This window comes from Mustela nigripes, chromosome 2 (assembly GCF_022355385.1).
Source record: "Mustela nigripes isolate SB6536 chromosome 2, MUSNIG.SB6536, whole genome shotgun sequence".
Taxonomy (NCBI): Eukaryota; Metazoa; Chordata; class Mammalia; order Carnivora; family Mustelidae; genus Mustela; species Mustela nigripes.
In genome coordinates, this window is record NC_081558.1 from 25,487,371 (window position 1) to 25,506,644 (window position 19,274).

General features: G+C 48.6%; 1 protein-coding gene across 4 annotated transcripts in view; it reads right to left on the minus strand.

The window, feature by feature from the left end:
- The window catches only part of ARHGEF3 (Rho guanine nucleotide exchange factor 3), a 315,621-nt gene that overhangs the window by 241,906 nt on the left and 54,441 nt on the right, over positions 1-19,274 (minus strand). The window contains exon 1 of one of the 4 annotated variants that reach the window (XM_059390003.1): positions 17,812-17,828. The exons of 2 other annotated variants lie outside the window; for them this stretch is intronic. The gene's annotated coding sequence lies outside the window, so the exon portion shown is untranslated. Of the gene's footprint in view, positions 1-11,424; positions 11,484-17,811; positions 17,829-19,274 lie in introns of those variants that run through there. One more of the 4 variants, XM_059390002.1, reaches the window with a different exon arrangement.

A 19,274-nucleotide genomic window follows, 5' to 3' on the forward strand; every position in this document is an offset into this window, starting at 1 on the left:
CGGGGTGTGGACCAGACCTGCTGTCTGGAGACGGACAGATCTGGGATTGGCCCTGCTTCAAACTGCAAAGGCTTCCCAACGCCCTCAGAATGGATTTTCATCTGTTTAAAGCCACCAACCTCCCCGTGGTCCAGCCTCCCTGGCTACAGCCTACCCTCTCCCTTGCCCATCGAGACCTCTCTGAGCAGACCTCTCTTCCTAGGGAAACTCAGCCCTCAGTGTCACTTCTCGAAGGCCCTCTACCCTGATGCTGCTCTGGTCCCACGGCACCCTGACCCTCCCCTCCGCACCACTCTTAGACTGACTTACTCCCTGCCTGTTTCCCAGAATGCTAGAAGGTGAGTTCCGTGGGGGTAAACACCAATCCTTCCTCCTGAGGACTTGATCTTCTCAGCTCCCAGAGCAGCACTCAGCGCCGGGAGGGACCGAGGCAGAGAGCCAGAAGAGAAGACAAAGAAATCTCTCCACCATTTCCCAGGGTCCCGAGCCTCAGTTTCCACACCTGTAGAGTGATGACAGAGTGTTCCGTGTTCCTGCCTGTATTTAGTTTTATTCATTTGTTTTTTAAAATACGCTTTTCCATACAAGTTCGCTTTTTGATGCGCACATGTGAGTTGTGACCCTCACTAGTGTATGACCATCACCACAGTGAAGACACAGAGCTCTTCCACCACCAGGAAAAGTCCCCTCGTGCTGCCCCTTTGTAGTCATACCATCCTTTCCACCCTACCTCCCAGCAACTATCTATCTGTTTGCTCTTCCTATAATTTTGCCTTTTCCAAAACGTCACGTAAGTGGGATCACACAGCGAGTACGCTTCTGTGTCTTTTTTGCTTGGCACAGTGCTCTGAGATTCAGTCATTGTGACGCGTGTCTCAGTGGTATGCTCCTTTATATTGTTCTCTCCATGAAGGAAGTCTGTCTGGTGATGCTTAAAACATCATCTCATATAACCCACCCACACCTTGGGGGGCAGATTCTGTTAGCATCCCACCTCAGCAAGGGGGAACCTGGCCACAAGGACAGCACGCAGTGTGGGAGCAGGGCGGGCAGCCGAGCCTGGACCCCGAGGCTGCTTCTCCTGCAGTGCGGAAGCTTCGCAGGAGCCTGGGAGGGAAGCGTGTGGCACGGGGGTGGGGCACAAGGGAAGAAGCCAGGGGAAAGAGAGCTGGAAAATGAAGGGACCCAGGGCATGCGGGTGGATGTGGTCGCAAGCATGCCCTTAGCTCTGAGCTGCTACACCGAAGCTTGGCTCTGTTCTTTTCAGCCGCAGAACCATGTTTCAAACCGGATTGTACACAAAACCCGAGACAAAAACCTGGTGGAAACAGAGCTGCTCAAATAGAAGGGAAGGAGGAAATGGAGCCAGACTGGCCGACCTCCTCCTCTCCCTACAACCTCCCTCCTGGTGGCCTCTGAGAAAGGGGTCTTCCAAGGAATGCAGGGCCCCTTAGGGTCTCCACTCTTTGATGTACGCTCCCCGAGGACTGGCTCTTTCCTTCCTTCTTGCTTTCTTTCAGCTTTCAAGTTATCAAAAAAACACATTTGAAAGTAAAGTTAGCGGGAGAGGCCCTGCCTCCTATGTCTGCACCCCACTGTCCCGCAATAATAGGATAATAATTAATAATTATTAATAATAATAATAATTAGGACTCAATAAATGGGTGATGGGCAAGTCTGGGCAACACTTGTGCAGGGCAAAATCCAGATCTTCCCTCAGCAGCTAAGTGACCTTCAGCAAGTGTCTGACCCTTACAAAGCCTCAGAAGCCCCAGCACTTCTTCCCTTATCTCTTAATATTTTAAGAGGTTTTAATAAGCAGACACTCCTAAGAGCACAGTGCCCAGCAAATGGTAGGTATAATACAGAAAGTATTACCTATCATTCTTTTTTTTTTAAGTTTTTTTTTTTTTTGACAGAGATCACAAGTAGGCAGAGAGGCAGGCGGTGGGGGGAGGGGGAGCAGGCTCCCCGCTGAGCAGAGAGCCCAGTGCAGGGACTCGATCCCAGGACCCTGAGATCATGACCTGGGCTGAAGGCAGAGGCCTAACCCACTGAGCCACCCAGGTGCCCCTACCTATCATTCCTAATCCTGCATTTGCAGGATTACATCTGTGTTGGAGGAAAACGAAGAACCACTGGAAGGAATTAAAATGTCCCCCATGGGAAGTGCGGGGCCCTGTAGGTCCCGATGTTGCTCCCTTCTAGGGCTGGCCAGCGCAATGCTCTGCTTTTTTAATTGTCTCCTTCATTTTTGTACCAATGGGAGGAAGGGCCTGGACTGCGGAGGTGTGAAGATCGCAAACCTGACACACAGGGCTCATCTGGAGCCAAGTATGTATTAATTGGTGTTTATGTAACACTTTGTGCCCCTCTGGCCTGTTTCTGTCTGAACATGTGCTCTCGGAGCCTCGGAGAACGCCCCTCCCTGTTCTGACTCTTGGACGTTCAGACGAAAGCAGATGGTGTCGTTAAAGTAACAGCACAGACATTGTGGCTCTAAAGGGAAAAGTCCACTCCTTGAGGACTCAGAGTTAAATTAGAAATAGCTGGAAGTGAGTATTTTCCAAGACTGACTTTTCCAGGAGACAGCAGGACTCCAGCCTCCGCAAGAGAACCTGGCCAAGGCAAGGGGACAGCACCGAACGTAAGCGAAGAGTGCCCTCTGCTGGCTGGCGCCAGAAACGCTCAGCTGCCGACCTTGTCCACCTCCCACCCAGCCCTCTCAGAGGGCGCCACTCCCGCTGCCTTGAAGCAAACCTCCAACACCTTCTGCAGTTCTTTTCTGAAAAAATTAATCTGAACTGCAAACAAAAAGGCTTTTTTTATGGGGCACCTGGGTGGCTCAGTCTGCTAAGCATCTGCCTTTGGCTCAGGCCATGATCCCAGAGTCCTGGGATGGAGTCCTACGTCAGGCACTTTGCTCAGCTGGGAGCCTGCTTCTCTCTCTGCCTGCTGCTTCCCCTGTTTGTGCTCTCTCTCTCCCCCTCTGTGATAAATAAATAAAATTTCAAAAAAAAAAAGGGGGCCCCCCTTTTTCCCCCCTAAAAGAAGAGCTAAGAGAAAGGTCATAGAGCATTTGATCCCCTCCTCACTTGTGTTTTTCTTGCTGGAGCCCTTGAATGTCACCTAAAAAATGGCCTTGGGAATTCTGAGTGTGAGCTCTGCATCAGAGAATCCATGCAACGTTGGGCCCTTGACCAGATATCTGCAGGTGGCCCACAGCACCGTCCCATTTCTCTTCTCGGAGGCTATCCTCTTGATCAGACTCCAAACTTCACAGACACTCATCCTGAGTCAAAGCTGCCTGCTTTCTCCCAGAAAACCTCGGTGGGTCTGCGCACAAGGACAGCAAGATCCTAGTAGCCAAGAGGACAGGCCGCTCCGGATCAAACCCAGCCAATTCTGATGGCCTGCTCAGCTTGGAAACTTGGCATAAGACCCTTCCCCACCGCCCAGCTCAAGACCAGAACACAGCTTGTCTGGCTTCCTGCCAGGCTGTGCCTGACAGCTGGGACCCTTTGGACCTCGGTCTCCAGCCCTAGCATAGTCCCCGCCCCACTCCCTAGGAACAGCCCTGACTTCTTGGGTGAGTTGTAACCCACCTGGCGCGGTGCTCACTCCGACTTCATGCACCAGAGCCAAGCTGGCTGAGCTACAACCGCAGCTCATCACTTCACAGCTGTGGGAGCATCTCCAACGAGCTTCCTTCTCTGTAACAATCCTAGGAGCTGCCATTTACTCGAGGTTCACTAACTCCCAGAAACTTGACATATACTCCTTTCAAATTAATCCTCATGACCACACTGTAAGGGCCTCTTCTTTCTGAATCAAGGGCAAGAGCTCTTTAAAGGCTGAGGTTACACAGCTTCTTGTCGGCTGGCTTAGGAAGGACTTTGCCATCTTCTTCCCTTTGTTGTGCAAACTGAGTTAATCAGAGGACAGAGAAGCAGGTGTATGGAGAGAGAGAAAAGGGGAACACGGAGTGGGGAAGAAGAGAAAAGTCTTCTGGAGCACAGGGGAAGGTTTAGGGTGCCTGCAAGGCAAGGGTGAGCTGGAAACAGAAAGGGATGAGGAAGAGAGAGAGGAGTCCTTTAAAGGACTACTCTCGAGTATAAAGCATCCTCGTTGGATCTTCTTGGAGAGACAGCAAACCGTAGAGTTGTTTTGATGGTCACCTAATGGACTCCAAACCTCTGAATGCAACCCAACCCCAAGTCTGCAGCATCAGAGGTGTTGGTATTTGCTCAGACTGCATCCCCATGTCGTAAATAAGGAAGCAGAGGTGGAGGGAGGGAGGGAGGGTCCGGACCTTGCCAAGGTCTACACCCCTCACGAGCTGCAGAGCCTGAACGCAAATCCAAGTGTGCCTGACTCCACAGCCGTTTGTGTGACACTCTGGCCTGGGCCAGAAAGAATACTACCACCACCTCCCCGGCCAGGAGAGGGGTAAACTTGGGACAGACCATGTAGACGAAGGCCTTCCTATAATGAATCACATATTGTAGATAATGCCAGAAGCACCCATTCCTTCCCTTCCTTCCTTTGTCTCGATCTCTGAGTTCTCCTTGGTTCTTAAGACCCTGTTCTCACTGCTGGACTTCTGACATCTCCTTTTATTGCCCCAAATCCTGTTTAACGGCCCTACCACCCCAGCCTCCCCTTGGTCTGCTCACAGCTTGCTTTCTGACCCCAAACTCTCCAGTGGGAAGGCAGAGGCTCAACCTCGAATGCGTGGCATTCCCCGTACTTAACACCCGGCCCCATGTGTGCCTGAGGGACCAACCTTCTATCCGTGTGTTCATTCATTCAACACATACTGATATCTCCTGGATCAGGCACTGTGCTAGCGACTCAAGGTTGAATGCCATTTTGAATAAGTATCCAAAACTAGGAAATAAAGCATGCCTTTCCAGAGTCCATAGCCGGAGCCTGCCTACAGGGAAGATAAATTTTGTTTGATTCACTATTCACTTTTGAAGAGGGCCCAGACTCTGTGAAGTTAGGATGTTAACGTATAAGAGACTGGTAAGTCACAAGTTACTTCTGTCAGGTATAAGACAGGATTCTAAAGGTTACAGTGTTATTTTCCTGTAGGACCTAACCATCATCTAACCATAACCTTGATCTAAGTTTGCAGTCTTATCTCAACATCCTTTTCTCCATGTTTTCCCATGACTATACATGTGTGCGTGCACACACACACACACACACACGCACATATGTATATATGTGTACATGTGTATATACACACATATATTTTTCTGAGTACTTTTCTTTTAAAATATTTTATTTTTAAGTAATCTCTACACCCAATGTGGAGCTTGAACTCACAACTCTGAGATCAAGAGTTGTGTGCTCCATGCCCTGAGCCAGCCAGGTGCCCCACTCCTGAGTACTTATTAAAACTAGTCTTGTCTTCCTCATCCTTCTAGTTTTCTCATTTGTGAGTTAAGTAGATATTTTCCCCAGGCTAAGTGTATATGTGTACAATGGTTAAGGTTTTCAGATAAAAGTGGACCTTTGTATGAGATCTAAAGAACGACAGGGGGAAAAGTATCCTGGGCAGAGGTGACAGCACATGCAGAGGTCCTGTGGTAGGGAGTGTGGCACACTGGAGAATCGGAAAGGTATGTGACCTCCAGCATCTATGACTAGAACTTTTCAGCCAACACCTGCTATATCCACATCATGACATGGCTGCCGAGTCCCTCCTGTCTGTCTCAGACACATACAGTGGCTGTGTCCTAGGAACACAGAACTGGCCTCCTAGGTTGGGACAAGGAAAACTGTGTTTCCTGGATTATGTGGCTGCACCTCCATGTCACCTTTCTCCAGGAATTAGAAAGGATCCAGGCTGGCAAAGTCACAGTTCTCAAGGGGAAGAAGACCCCTCTGGGGGGGGACGACACCCCCAGATGCCAGCCTCATCACCAGCACAGTGGAGAATCCTGACCTTCGGGCATCAGCAGTGCAGTGCCAGGCCCTCGGCCAACCCCAGTGCCTTCTGTGGCCCAGCCCACCTCCACCATATGCTTATTCACCAAGTCAAAGCGGTATAAACACCTCCTCACAGAGGTCTAAATGATAACAGGATGGGAAACCCTGCACGCTGTCACCAAAAATATCACTCCACAATCAAGTCTGACACCAGCCTCCTGAGAACAGGGGTTTTTCTCTCTCACAGTGTAAACAGCACCAGCCCTGGGGGCAGAAGACCCTGGCTGGAGGCTGGTAATTAACTACGCGACCTTGGACAAGCTGTTTAACCTGCCTGAGCCTCAGTCCTCTGGATATGATAATATTCATAGCTCGTGAAAAGCTCAATGTTAATTTTCATAGCTGTTATGATGATCAGACACTATTTTTTAAAATACCACAAGGTGAGCACCTGGGTGGCTCAGTTGGTTAAGTGAATGCCTTCGGCTCAGGTCATGAATCTGGAGTCCTGGGATCGAGTCTCGCATTGGGTTCCCTGCTCAGCGAGAAGCCTGCTTCTTCTTCTGACCCTCCCCTATCTCGTGCTCTCTCTCTCTCTCATTCTCTCACTCTCAAATAAATAAATAAAATCTTTAAAAAAAAAAAATACCACAAGGCTTTGTTGACTAAGCAGTATGATGCTATGTGAAGCTTGGGGCAAAATGTCTGCATAAAAATGTAAAGCCAAGGGCTGATCCCAAGATCTATAAAGAACTCCTCAAACTCAATACCCAAAAAACAGACAATCATGTCAAAAAATGGGCAGAAGACATGAACAGACACTTCTCCAAAGAAGACATACAAATGGCTAACAGACACATAAAAAAATGTTCATCATCATTAGCAATCAGGGAGATTCAAATCAAAACCACATTGAGATATCACCTTACACCAGTCAGAATGGCCAAAATTAATAGGACAGGAAACAACAAGTGTTGGAGAGGATGTGGAGAAAGGGGAACCCCCTTACATTGTGGGTGGGAATGCAAGTTGGTGCAGCCACTTTGGAAAACAGTGTGGAAATTCCTCAAAAATTAAACATAGAGCTACCCTATGACCCTGCAATTGCACTACTGGGTATTTACCCCAAAGATACAGATGTAGTGAAAAGAAAGACCATCTGTACCTCAGTGTTCATAGAAGCAATGGCCACAATCACCAAACGTGGAAAGAGCCCAGATGCCCTTCAATAGACGAATGGATAAAGAAGATACGGTCCGACATATACAATGGAATATTACTCAGCCATCAGAAAGGATGAATATCCAATTTTTGTATCAACATGGACGGGACTGGAGGAGATTATGCTGAGTGAAATAAGTCAAGCTGAGAAAGTCAATTAGCATATGGTTTCACTTACTTGTGGAACATAAGGAATAACATGGAGCACATTAGGAGAAGGAGAGGAAAAGTGAATTTTGGGGTAAGTCAGAGGGGGAGACAAAGCATGAGAGACTGTGGACTCTAAGAAACAAACTGAGGGGTTTGCAGGGGGTGGGGTGGTGGAATGAGTGAGCCTGGTGGTGGGTATTTAGGAGGGCACATATTGCATGGAGCACTGGGTGTGGTGCATAAACAATGAATCTTGGAACACTGAAAAAATAAAATTAAATTAAGATGTTAAAAAAAAAAAGTAAAGCCAAAACAAAAACATGGCAAGAACACAAGGTGGAACCATACAAGCTTTAGTCACAAAGGCAGGCAGGCAGGCTTCCTGGAGTGCTGGCACGTCAGGCACTGCGCTGGGCACTCACCTGCTTTGCCTCAGGCATACATATAATAACTCACAGAAAATTTCAGTTCATTCATCCACATGTTTGGTCTTTCCAGAAGAGCTTACTTTGGGTGGGGGGGCAATCTGGATATTTCTCTAAAATTATTTGCCAGGAAGGGAAAAGAACTTTGTCAGTCCCATTCATTTCACCACCCCTCACAGAAGAGTTCACGTGTTCCCAGCATTATGTACCTTACTTGTCTCAAGATACTACCACTAACATTGATGGGTAATCTTTTTTTTAAAAAGGTTGATGATTGATTGATTGATTGATTGATTTCAGAGAGAGCTAGAGAGAGAGCATGAGCAGGGAAGGGGCAGAGGAAGAGGGAGAGAGAATCCCAAGCAGACTCCGCACTGAGCCTCAACATGGGGCTCAATCCCAGGACCCTGAGATCATGACCTGAGCCAACTGATGGGCAATCTTGTAATAGTTTTCTTATTAGATCCATAACAACACGGTACAATCCACATTCTTCTGAATCCAGGATAATAAAAGAAAATGAGATAGGTAGTGGGAAATACGACTGGCGCACACCGCATCAATTCTCAGACCCCTATTTGTAATACCTCAGGATACACACTATGTCAAAGAGAAATGGGAAATGCTAAAATAATAATAATAATAATAAAATTAAAAAATAAAATCTTCCAGACCTAATTAATTCATTTTAACTTACTTCCTATACCTTGATGATCCTTTAGGAACAGACTGGGTGGCCATCACAAGTCCAGACAGTGAGGCCCTTTGAGGCATCTAGCCCATAAGAGACACACAATAATTATTTTTTGAATCAATGAATCCCAAAGCGGTTGGACTTAAAAAGAGGTGTGGGGCGCCTGGGTGGCTCAGTGGGGTAAGCCGCTGCCTTCGGCTCAGGTCATGATCTCAGGGTCCTGGGATCGAGTCCCGCATCGGGCTCTCTGCTCGGCAGGGAGCCTGCTTCCCTCCCTCTCTCTCTCTGCCTGCCTCTCCATCTACTTGTGATTTCTCTCTGTCAAATAAATAAATAAAATCTTTAAAAAAAAAAAAAAAAAAAAAAAGAGGTGTTCAAGAATCTGCCACTAGAGGGCAAAAGAGAGTAAAATGTCTTAGCAAATTAGTTTTTGGTGTTCAAACCTGATCTCCATTTGAGACTCCACTAGAGAAAAACCTTAAAAAAAAAAAAAAAAAAATCACTCGAAGCTAAAATTGGACATTTGAAGTTTTTCTGATTAAATTCTGATGAAACTTTCAGTGCTGCCCTAAGACCTCTAAGCACCTGTTTAAAATGGAAATAGGTTACCAGGGCTGGGTAACATATTAATACCCACCAACCATTAACTCCCACACATAACAAGAAGCAATTCATTAGCTGAGCCAGCAACGGGCAAGGCCCTGGGGCATGGGGCTCGGGCTGAGTGAGCTTTGAATGAGAGGAGTGGACAAGGGAGGTGCTGGGACCTCTCTGAACATGGCTGCCGGGAGGGAAAGGAAAACGGGCTCGAACTAAGCCCTGTTCTGTGCATCTAGGAACTGTCGCTCCCCACTTAAAGAAGAGATTCTCCATGCATGGTATCACCATCTTCTGCACACCCACTCTGGACCCCGGGGAGTCCAGAGACCCCCGCCACCATTTCTACATCCATTGTGCTTTAGACCACTTCCTCCCTGACCCAGCCCCCAATCTGGACTCCCCCCTGCACACCTCGAGCATCAAAGAGCTGTTAAATCTCAAATACTATTTCAAATCTTCGAAAGGTTCCCTATCTCTTAGAAAATAAAATCCAAGATAAAAAGTAGAGCAAAGTAGACTAACCACTACACTCCCCCCCCCCCCCCTTACCCCTGGACTTATTTCCTGGGATACCCACCCCAGCATCCCCATACCACACACCCAGCCCTGCTGAAGGATGCCCCCCCACTCCCATTCCAACACCTAGGCCTGTAGTGCTTGGCTCTCTCCAAGGGGCTGAGCCTCTGCAGAGCTAGCCCTGGGCCACCCTTTCTGAGAAGGCCTTCCTGACCCCCGTGACTTCCCTAAGAATAGACCACTCTCCCTTCTGTCGCCAAATCTCAGTTCAGTCCACCCACACGCTGTCGGGGGGAGTTCCTGCAGGACAGGGTCCGCGTTTGGTGATTTCTGCCTGGTATATGGCCTAGAAGAGAACTGGCCTTAGGGATGGGGCTGGGGGAGCTGGCTCCTTGGAAGAGGCTGCTATCGGAGGAAGCACAGCTCATGGTGGGTGGGAAGATATGTCAAAAACAAACCTTGCCCCCTGACAGCTTAGCAGTGGGCTTGTCTGAGCAAGAAAGACCAGGCAAGAGCGGGGTCTGGCAGCCTTTCCATAAACAGGGCAGACAGTACAGAGCCTCCCCAGCGGGACACGTTGTCACAGGAACTCAGAGGAGCTGTTTGCAGGGGCTTTCCCCCCATCCATAGACACCTGCTTGACAGAGAAAGCCAGCCTGGGAATAAAATGAGAGGCCCCAGCAAGAGAATGGGGAGCAAGGGATAAATGATCGCAGTATCCCCTCTGCACCCCATGGCCCTGACTCACCATTCCTCTTGCACTTGTAAGGAAACCCAAAGGATTTTTTATACATTCACCTGTCCAGGGGCTCCATGTCCCAACCTAGAATTTCTAGAGGATGTTTATAACTTGTCAACTTTCACCTTTCAAAGAAGTCATGCTCCTGGGGCGCTTGGGCGTCTCAGGCGGTTAGGAGTCTGCCTTCGGCTCAGGTCATGATCCCAAGGTCCCAGGGTAGAGTCCCATATTGGGCTCCTTGCTTGGTGGGGAGCCTACTTCTCCCTCTGCCTGCTGCTTCCCCTGCTTGTGCTCTTACTCTCACTCTCTCTCTGACAAATAGATAAATAAAATCTTAATAAAAAACAAACCTGTAAACCACTATAAGCAACGTGGCTTGCAGGGTCTTCTGGCCTCTATTTCCCCATCTGCAAAACGAGGAGGGCGAGACCTCATTGCCTTTGATGTCCTGAGGTACGGGATGGTGCACAGGGTGGTTTTTAGGGCTCTGGAGTTATTTATGCAAACACCAAATCAGTAATCTCACGCACTGCCGCTCGCTTTTCAGTGCCAAATTTTTACAGTCGGCCAATGCTTCCTGCACACAGACAATTGGAAAACAAACTCCCCTTTATTCGACCCATAGAACCACACAAAAGAAAAGGAGTCAAACCCTCTCTGAACAACAACAACAACAAAGAAGCCCAAACCAGTGCACTCAAACAGAAGGAGGCCCTCCACTCAGTCACTTGGTAAGGCTGTTACTTGGTAACGGTAAACTCAATATTTACAAATATGTACAAACATTAGTACCCTTTAAATGTGACCAGGAAGGCGGTTTAGCTCCTTTTCTCCTGGTCATTCTGGCTTTTCTTCCTTTCCCTCTCTGCAGCCAAGAGCAACACTGGATGGACGCTGGTTCACTTCCCCGCTTTCCTGGCTATGGGGCTCCCCGGGGGCAAAGACCGTGTGCAGGGCTCTGTGCGGCCGAGCTCTTCCGTGGCCTTGGCAATCTATTGGGGGAGCCACAGCCAAGCCCCCAGGCCAAGCCCTGTGGCCCAGGGACCTTCCCAGCCTTCCTCAAGCCCTCTTTCCCAAATACCAGCGGAGCACCAGGCAGCAGGTCCTGTGGGTTTTCCTTGGTTTGTCTTTTAACTCACACATTTTTGAGGAATGGCCGATTCAGTCACGACTTGCCTTCATGCTTTCCTCCTCCTTGTGGGATTAATCATTTTGGGATCCACAGGAAGTTATATCCATGTGGTACGCCCACAAGCGTATAGAGTCCTATCCTCACCAGACGCCATGAAACAGACCCACAGACACAGTCATGCATGTGGGTCTGGGACCTCATGATGCCTAATGTACATCCATACGGGAAGATTCTCAGGCAGCTTTGTTACTAGTTAATCATTAGGACTGACTTCTTGATTATTTACACCTGGTGCTTTCCATGAGTTCAGCCAACAGATTAAGTACAACAAGGATTTTGAAGGCTTTTTTTTTTTTTTAATCAAAAGTCCTTTTTTTAAAGATTTATATGCGTTTATTTAAGAGAGAGACAGCGTATGAGAGAGAAAGAGCATGAGCAGGGGGAAGGGGGAGAGGGAGAAGCAGGCTCCCCACTGAGAAAGGAGCCAGATGCCAGACTCGATCCCAGGACCCTGGGATCCTGAACTGAACTGAAGCCAGATGCTCACCTGACTGAGCCACTCAGGCGCCCTAACCAAACGTCCTTTAATCAAAGACATTTAACTTATCACAAGCGATCCTTGCCTACTCATCAAATCAATTACTTTGAGAAATATGACTCCATTACACACTAATTCCAAAAATAACCTCCATGTAATAGGAAGAAATATTTTCCGGTTGTACTGCTCTTCCTCCACTTAATTAAAAATTATGAGTCTTAATGAAGGAAACACAACACCCACAAAAACAACAACGGAGAGATCACTATGTGTGGTGTGTTTAGTCCCTAGTAAGCAAGTCCTGCTCTCCTCCCTGAATGTGAACCCTGACTCCACCATACACCAGCCGTGTGGTCTTGGGCAAACGACTTGACCCCTCTGAGTCTCTGCTTTCTTGGCCATAGAAGGAGGCCGGTAAGTGGCGTCTGTATCAGGAGCTGACTGTGAAGCGTCAAGGAAAAGTTCCTGCCAAATGCTCAGTGCAGGGCGTGGCCTATGGTGAGGCCTTTAAAAAATTAGCTCTTGTGATTGGGAATGTTATTATTACCCATCTACAAAGAGCTCCCCATATGACTTTAGCAGATATAATCTTGGTATATCAGATATAACCTTTTTTTAAAGATTTTATTTTTTTTATTTGACAGATTGAGAGAGACAGAGCACAAGCAGGCAGACTGGCAGGCAGAGGGAAAAACAGACTCCACTGAACAGAGGGTGTGACACTGGGCTCGATCCTAGGACCCTGAGATCATGACCCTAGCCAAAGGTAGACATTTAACCCACTGAGTCACCCACACTCTTGCAAAGGCCAGTTTGAGGCAGATTTACAGTAAAGCCCAAGGTGGGGCCCTCTTTTTCTTAAAAGGGAATCTCCCCCAATTATATATGCAGCAGGCCCCACAAAACCTGGATCCTTCCCTGGTCACAGGTAACAACGGATGCTCATGGAACATCCCTGCCTGGTAACATTCCTCCCCACTTCTGGCTATGATGCTGATCACTCCTGACTCATATTTTTTCCTTACTGGGTAACTAGAAGCCAGTTTTCTGTATGTAAACTTTATCTAAGTGGAATTATACTGTGTTATACCTAACCTTATACAATTGTTTATTTTACATGTTTGACATTTACCCATGTTGATACATGCAGGTCATAACTGCTTTAGAGCACTCAATGGTATGGATATGATGGCAATTTATTTGTGAATTTCCCACTAATGGATATGTAGGCTGTTCAAAGTTCTCTGCCATTATGATGTTGTGATAAACACACAACCATTCTTATTAGGATCTGGGGGAACCTACCCCAGCCAGAGTTTCCCTGGGGAATCATGACAGAGGCTGATGCATCCGTTTGTCCTTACCGACAGAACCCAACATGCTGCAGTTAAACAATCTCACCTTCCCAAACCCCCTGCAGCTATGGAAGGACACATACCCCGGTTCTGGTCAAAGATGTAGGCAGAAATATGCTGAGGATTCCCTGCCTTAGTGCTGGACCTCCCTTCTAGTTCCTCCCCAGCTGGAACATGGGCATGAGGGCAGGAGACGAGCAGCCATGGTGGGAACATAAGGACAAAAGCCCCACGAAGCGGACAGCAATGTGAGAAAAGACTTAAATGGTAGCCAATCGGATTATTTAGGTACTAGATTAACCTCTTCCTACACTCAGTACTACTTATGTATCATTCTACAAAGGAATAGAAAATATTTCCACACACAAGATGCATTAGTCTTATAGTCTTATATCCTAAATGCTGAGTGAGAGTCTTAAATTAAATATATATACATATATATATATATTTACAAATATATATACTTACTCTAATGATAAGACTTTTCAGTTGTAAGTGTCAATAGTCAGAACAACCAAAATGGAAAGTGGAACACGCATCCAAACACTTTCTGAGAGCTTATGAAGAATAAGAGAGTAACAACGATAACAGCAAATACTCAAAATGCATTTACTTTGGTGCCAGGTGGTTCTCTAAGCCCTTCACATCTATTACTTCAATTAAGCCTCAGAAGGGGCAGTACTATTACCAGATGGGGAGCTGCATGGGCTGTTCAGTAACTTGCCAGCATCACAAAGCTGGGGGCGGGGGGCAGAGCTGGGATGTGCGAGTCTAGCACTACGGGGAATGTGTGAGTGTGGCAGGCTAAAGACCAGCGCCCTAAAGACACCCATGTCCCAATTCCTAACACCAGGGAATGTATCACCTTGCACGGCACAAGGAACCTCGCTGATGTGATGAAATTAAAGATCTTGAGGTGGGGAGAGTATCCCGGATTCCCCAGGCAGGCCTGACATCCTCCTCCTCATCAGGATCCCCTAAGAGGGACACGAGAGGGTCAGAGCAGTAGTAGGAGACACGTAGGAAGCAGAGGGCAGAGACCCAGGGAAGGGGCTATAATTCAACAAATGCAGTGAACCTCTAAAAACCGAAAAGGGAGGTGCCTGGGTGGCTCAGTGGGTTAAAGCCTCTGCCTTCGGCTCAGGTCATGATCCCAGGGTCCTGGGATCGAGCCCTGCATTGGTCTCTCTGCTCGTCGGGGAGCCTGCTTCCTCCTCTCTCTCCTGCCTACTTGCGATCTCTGTCTCTCAAATAAATAAATAAATAAATCTTTAAAAACTAATAAAAATAAATATAAATAAATAAATAGAAACCAGAAAAGGCAAAGAAACAGATTCTGCCCCAAAGCCTCCAGAAGGATCCAGGCCTACCGACAGCTTGAAGGGAGCCCCGTAAGACAGATTTTAGACTATGAACTTCCAAAACTGTAAAACAACAATCGTGCGTTGTCTGAAACCACTATTTGCAGTCATGTGTTCCAGTAGCCACAGGAAACAAACACGGTTGGTAACTCTGACACACGCACGTGCACGCTCACACACACCCCCACAGGCCGTGCCCTCCAGAAGTTCATTTGCCCAGAGAGGGAGACACACAAGCCACTCCCTGCTCTTAAAGACTAGATGGAATAAGGGTCACAGACCCCCGGGCACAAAGGGCTGCGGAAACTGGGGGAGAGTGCCTGGTCCACGCATGTGGGCCCCTGACCAACCCAGAAGAATGTCCTCGGCACCTACGACTGGTTACAACACCCAGGGAGATCACGACAGTCTGGAGCCGCTTACTAACGGACTTGTCAGGGGACTCGTTTTCTCATGGATCCACCCTGATAATGTTTCCGCATCTGTAAGAGACAAAAACTTGGCAAGGGAAAGGCAACGCCCTCCGAGCTTCCTTCCTGGAACCCTCCAGTGGCTTGTCCAGATTTACCAGCCGGGTCTTCCTTCCATTCCCTTGGGTTGGGCTCCTGGTGCTGTCGGTCTATGCCTGACATTTCCTCTTTCTCTGGCCAAGGACAGACACATAAACAAACTACTCTAAAGTAAGAGCCAGCATCATCTCCCACCCACAGGTCCCCTTTCAAGTTACTGCCTCCTCCATGCACCAGCACTCCCCAACCTCTCACCCCGGCCAGCCCGGAAACCTGAGCCTTCCCCATGCACTCAGAGAATAGTGCAGTCCATGCGGTCCCTGAGATAAATGGGGGTACAAGGGATGAATCGGTCACCCTCTTTATAGGATGCCCACTTCAAATCTTCAAAGGAGGGGTGCAGTGTGGCTTAGCCGGTTGAGCATCCAACTCTTGGTTTCAGCTCAGGTTGAACCCTGCATCCAGCAACCCTCTTGATACGGAGTCTGCCAGAGAAATTATCTCTCCTTCTCTTCCCCCTGCCCCTCCCCCACTCAAGCGTGTGTGCTCGCGCGCGCGCGCGCGCGCTCTATCTCTAATAAATTACATAAAGTCTTTAAAAAATCAACAAAGGAGCCCAGTCTAAAATGTAGACCATCAAAGTCAAAATTTTAAGCTACACTGTTGGTCAAAAGAGACTCTGCTTCTGTTGAGAGTGCCTTCAGGATATGGGAGACGGGAAAATGCAGGAATAACTAAAGAGAAAAGACTGTGAGTACCTGTTAGCTCTTCGTCTGGATTATTGTAGCAATCCCATCACCCCCATTTGATAGATGAGGAAATTGAGGCATGACCACAGACAGGAAGCAGCAGAGCAGAATGACAGCCCAGGGAAGCAAACACGACCATAAGTCGTCAAAGTGTCTGCTGTAACCCACCTGCCACCTGAGTGCCTCCTGTCACCACCTTCACCCAGTCAAACAGGATGACAAGGACTAAAGGAGCATTCCCAATGGGAACTGTGTTTATGGCACAACAGAAAAGCCTCAGCATGAATCAGAGTCACAGGGAAGTTCCCTAATCAATACACCATTCCAGTAGCTGGACAGTCTTGCCTCTCCTGTCCCATCAGCTCTGCCTAAGACCTTAACTGTCCACAGCTGGCAGCTAAGCGTAAAGTTTGGAGAAGCAACTTGAGTCCTTAAAGGGAAGTGGGCATCGCCTCCACAAGGCTCTGCTCCCTACTATGCAAAAGGCAGAGAATAATGTTAGTAGTGTGCCCAGCAGAGGGCCTGCTCCTTATACCGTAACTTGGCACATAAAGGGAAGGCTGTGGGATAAAAATAACCCCAAGGGGGACGCCTGGGTGGCTCAGTTGGTTAAGCGGCTGCCTTCGGCTCAGGTCATGATCCCAGCGTCCTGGGATCGAGTCCCACATCGGGCTCCTTGCTTGGCAGGGAGCCTGCTTCTCCCTCTGCCTCTAGCCTGCCACTCTGTCTGCCTGTGCTTGCGCTCTGTATCTCTCTCTCTAACAAATAAATAAAAATCTTTAAAAAAAAAAAAAAAATAACCCCAAGGGCTTACTTGCCAAACATTTCCTAGTGCACAAAATGCTTTACACATAATATCTTGTTTGGGGCAAGTTCCTGGTTAGGACATCAGCAGCACACAACAGGAGAGACAAATGTACAACATATACCCCCCCCCCAAAAAAAATGAGCCACTAGCTTACCTGTAACACCGTAGGTTGATAAAGGTCACACACCCCACTCACTATCCGTAAAGTCATCCCTAGCACCTGGTACCCAGTTGGCGCTTAATAAATGTTGAATGAATTCTGAATCAATAGGAACCACTCTTACTAGGATCTGCTACTCTCTGCTGCCTTGAGCCACACAAAGCAAGTATATATATAGAAATCACCCCAGGCGCACATCCAAGTAACGTGAGCGCAAATCACTGAGAGGCCGGGCTATGTCCACACCTGCCGGCGAGCTCCCAGCTGTCGGTGTCAAGGACCAGTGTGAAGTCCACGTGGAACAGCCACACGGACGAGACAGACTTCTCTTGTTTTTAAACAAACCATCAAAGAGGCTCACGGCTTCCCACAAAGAAACCCCACACCTTTGGCCAGGAGACGAGGAACTCATTAGGCAGGGCTGCCTCCTACCACGTCCATTGTCAGCAGGCACCGTCCGGGCCCTCCGAGAACAGCTCCCAGGAGCCCACATGCTAACAGGCGGCTTCCGGGATGATCAGATTTCTATCAGCAACGACACATGGCATTTCTTGCTGGCTCCCCTTCAGGACCCCACTCCACCCCAGGAGGCAGCTCACAGCTTCTCCTACTTCCTCAACAATCACGCCTTTAAGAAAATGGCAATGTGTCGGGGGCACATACAACATGACCAACACCATCACAAATTCAGGGTGCTGCCCGCCCAGCACGGCCCCCTAGGCACGGTCACAATTCCTCGTGCTCCCCTGCTGTCAAGGATGTGCCCACAAATCCGTCTCTGTCCCAGCCAATGAAACCACATCTTCCCCAGCCCACGAATACCACGAGAACCTCCCTTCCAACACTCAGAGAACAACCCTCCCCAGCTGAGTGGCACCCCCTGCTTAGGATGGCTGAAGTACAAAACCACTGACCCCCATCCTGGCGATTCCCTTTACAGAAAGTCGGAAGTCAGGATAGTGGTCCGCTCCTCCCCCAGCTGCCACGGAGGGGGCCACAGGAAACAATTCTGGGCACTGTTCATGCTGTGCTTCCTGATCTGAACGCAAAGGTGTGTTCTGTGGGGGGAAAAGCCAGAGAGCTATGTGGTTACGTGCAGCCTCTTCTGCTTGGGTATTATTCGTCTGCAAAAAGTTAATAAATAAACTGTGGATTCACGTGAATTCTGTTTGTTCTGGAACTTTAGAGATTGGAGGTGGGGGTTCAATCACACCATACTTCAGCCACATAAATCACAGACTTTCCTTCTCAACAGCCTGAAAAACCAGTTGTACCCGCCGCTGAGAACCATAGATCGCACCGATTTCAGAAACCCTTCCAACAGCCCTGAAGGAAAGGCGGCCACAAAAGAGCGGCGGTGGCACATGCCTCCTGCTGAGCCTGAGTTAGAACCAATTTTGTTTGTTCCAAGATCAGGCTTGGGAGGTGACCCTGTGGTTCTTCCAGAGGAAAACAGGCAGCCAGCCTGCAGCCAGGCCTGCAGAAACTCCGATTTTTAAAGCAGCCTGGAGGATCCTAGGGGATAGATGCCTTGACTGTAGCACACATTGTTTTTGAAAGGAGAGGCCAGGCCTGCAGCACCCACCCCACCCCTCCACATTTACCTTCTTGCTAAGCCTTTTCCTAGCTGGCCAGGGACGGGTGTGTTCCAGGAACGTAGCTGCTCATGAGTCACCCTCCCGGGGCCTGACAGCTGCTCCTGGATCCTGATCAATTTCCTCCAAAAGACTGGCTTTCGTGTTTGGGGTTCAGGCTGCACTAACTTGCAAAAATAGAACTCTTCTTTTTACGAGCAGACTGAGCAGCACATGAGTGAGTACATAAGTCTCCGACCATGCATAACCCTCTCCCCCATCCCTCACCCCCACCCCCGTCCCATGCCCCCCCCTACCCCGTGCATCACCACCCCCAACCCCTGAAGAACAGGAGCCCCTTGGTCAGTCATTTGGCCACACCAACCATCTAACAGATGCAAATTTCTCATCACCTTATCCCAGCAGGGCTGCTCTGCTGAGCAACTGGGGTTTGATGCCACAGTCCAGAGGCAGCACTGGTCTTTTCTAGCCAAAGGACAAGGCTGACTTTGGCCTGACATCATGGTGATTATTGTAGCCTGCTTTGTGTTAAGATCTCCAAAATATTTTAAACGGTATAGATTCTCAGGCAGAAAATTCTGCTGAACCACGCTGGATGTACTTGCCTAGAACAGCTCGAACTTCGGCAAAATTAAACCCATGCACTGTTCAAGATGATGAGTCTGAGGAGGCGGCTCAGCCAAGAACAGCCTCTTCTGGGTATGTGCAGACGTCTTGGAGTCAACCGAGAATGGAGACCATGTTCAGGCTCCCTGGGGCCCCTTCCTCCTGCTGCCACTCTG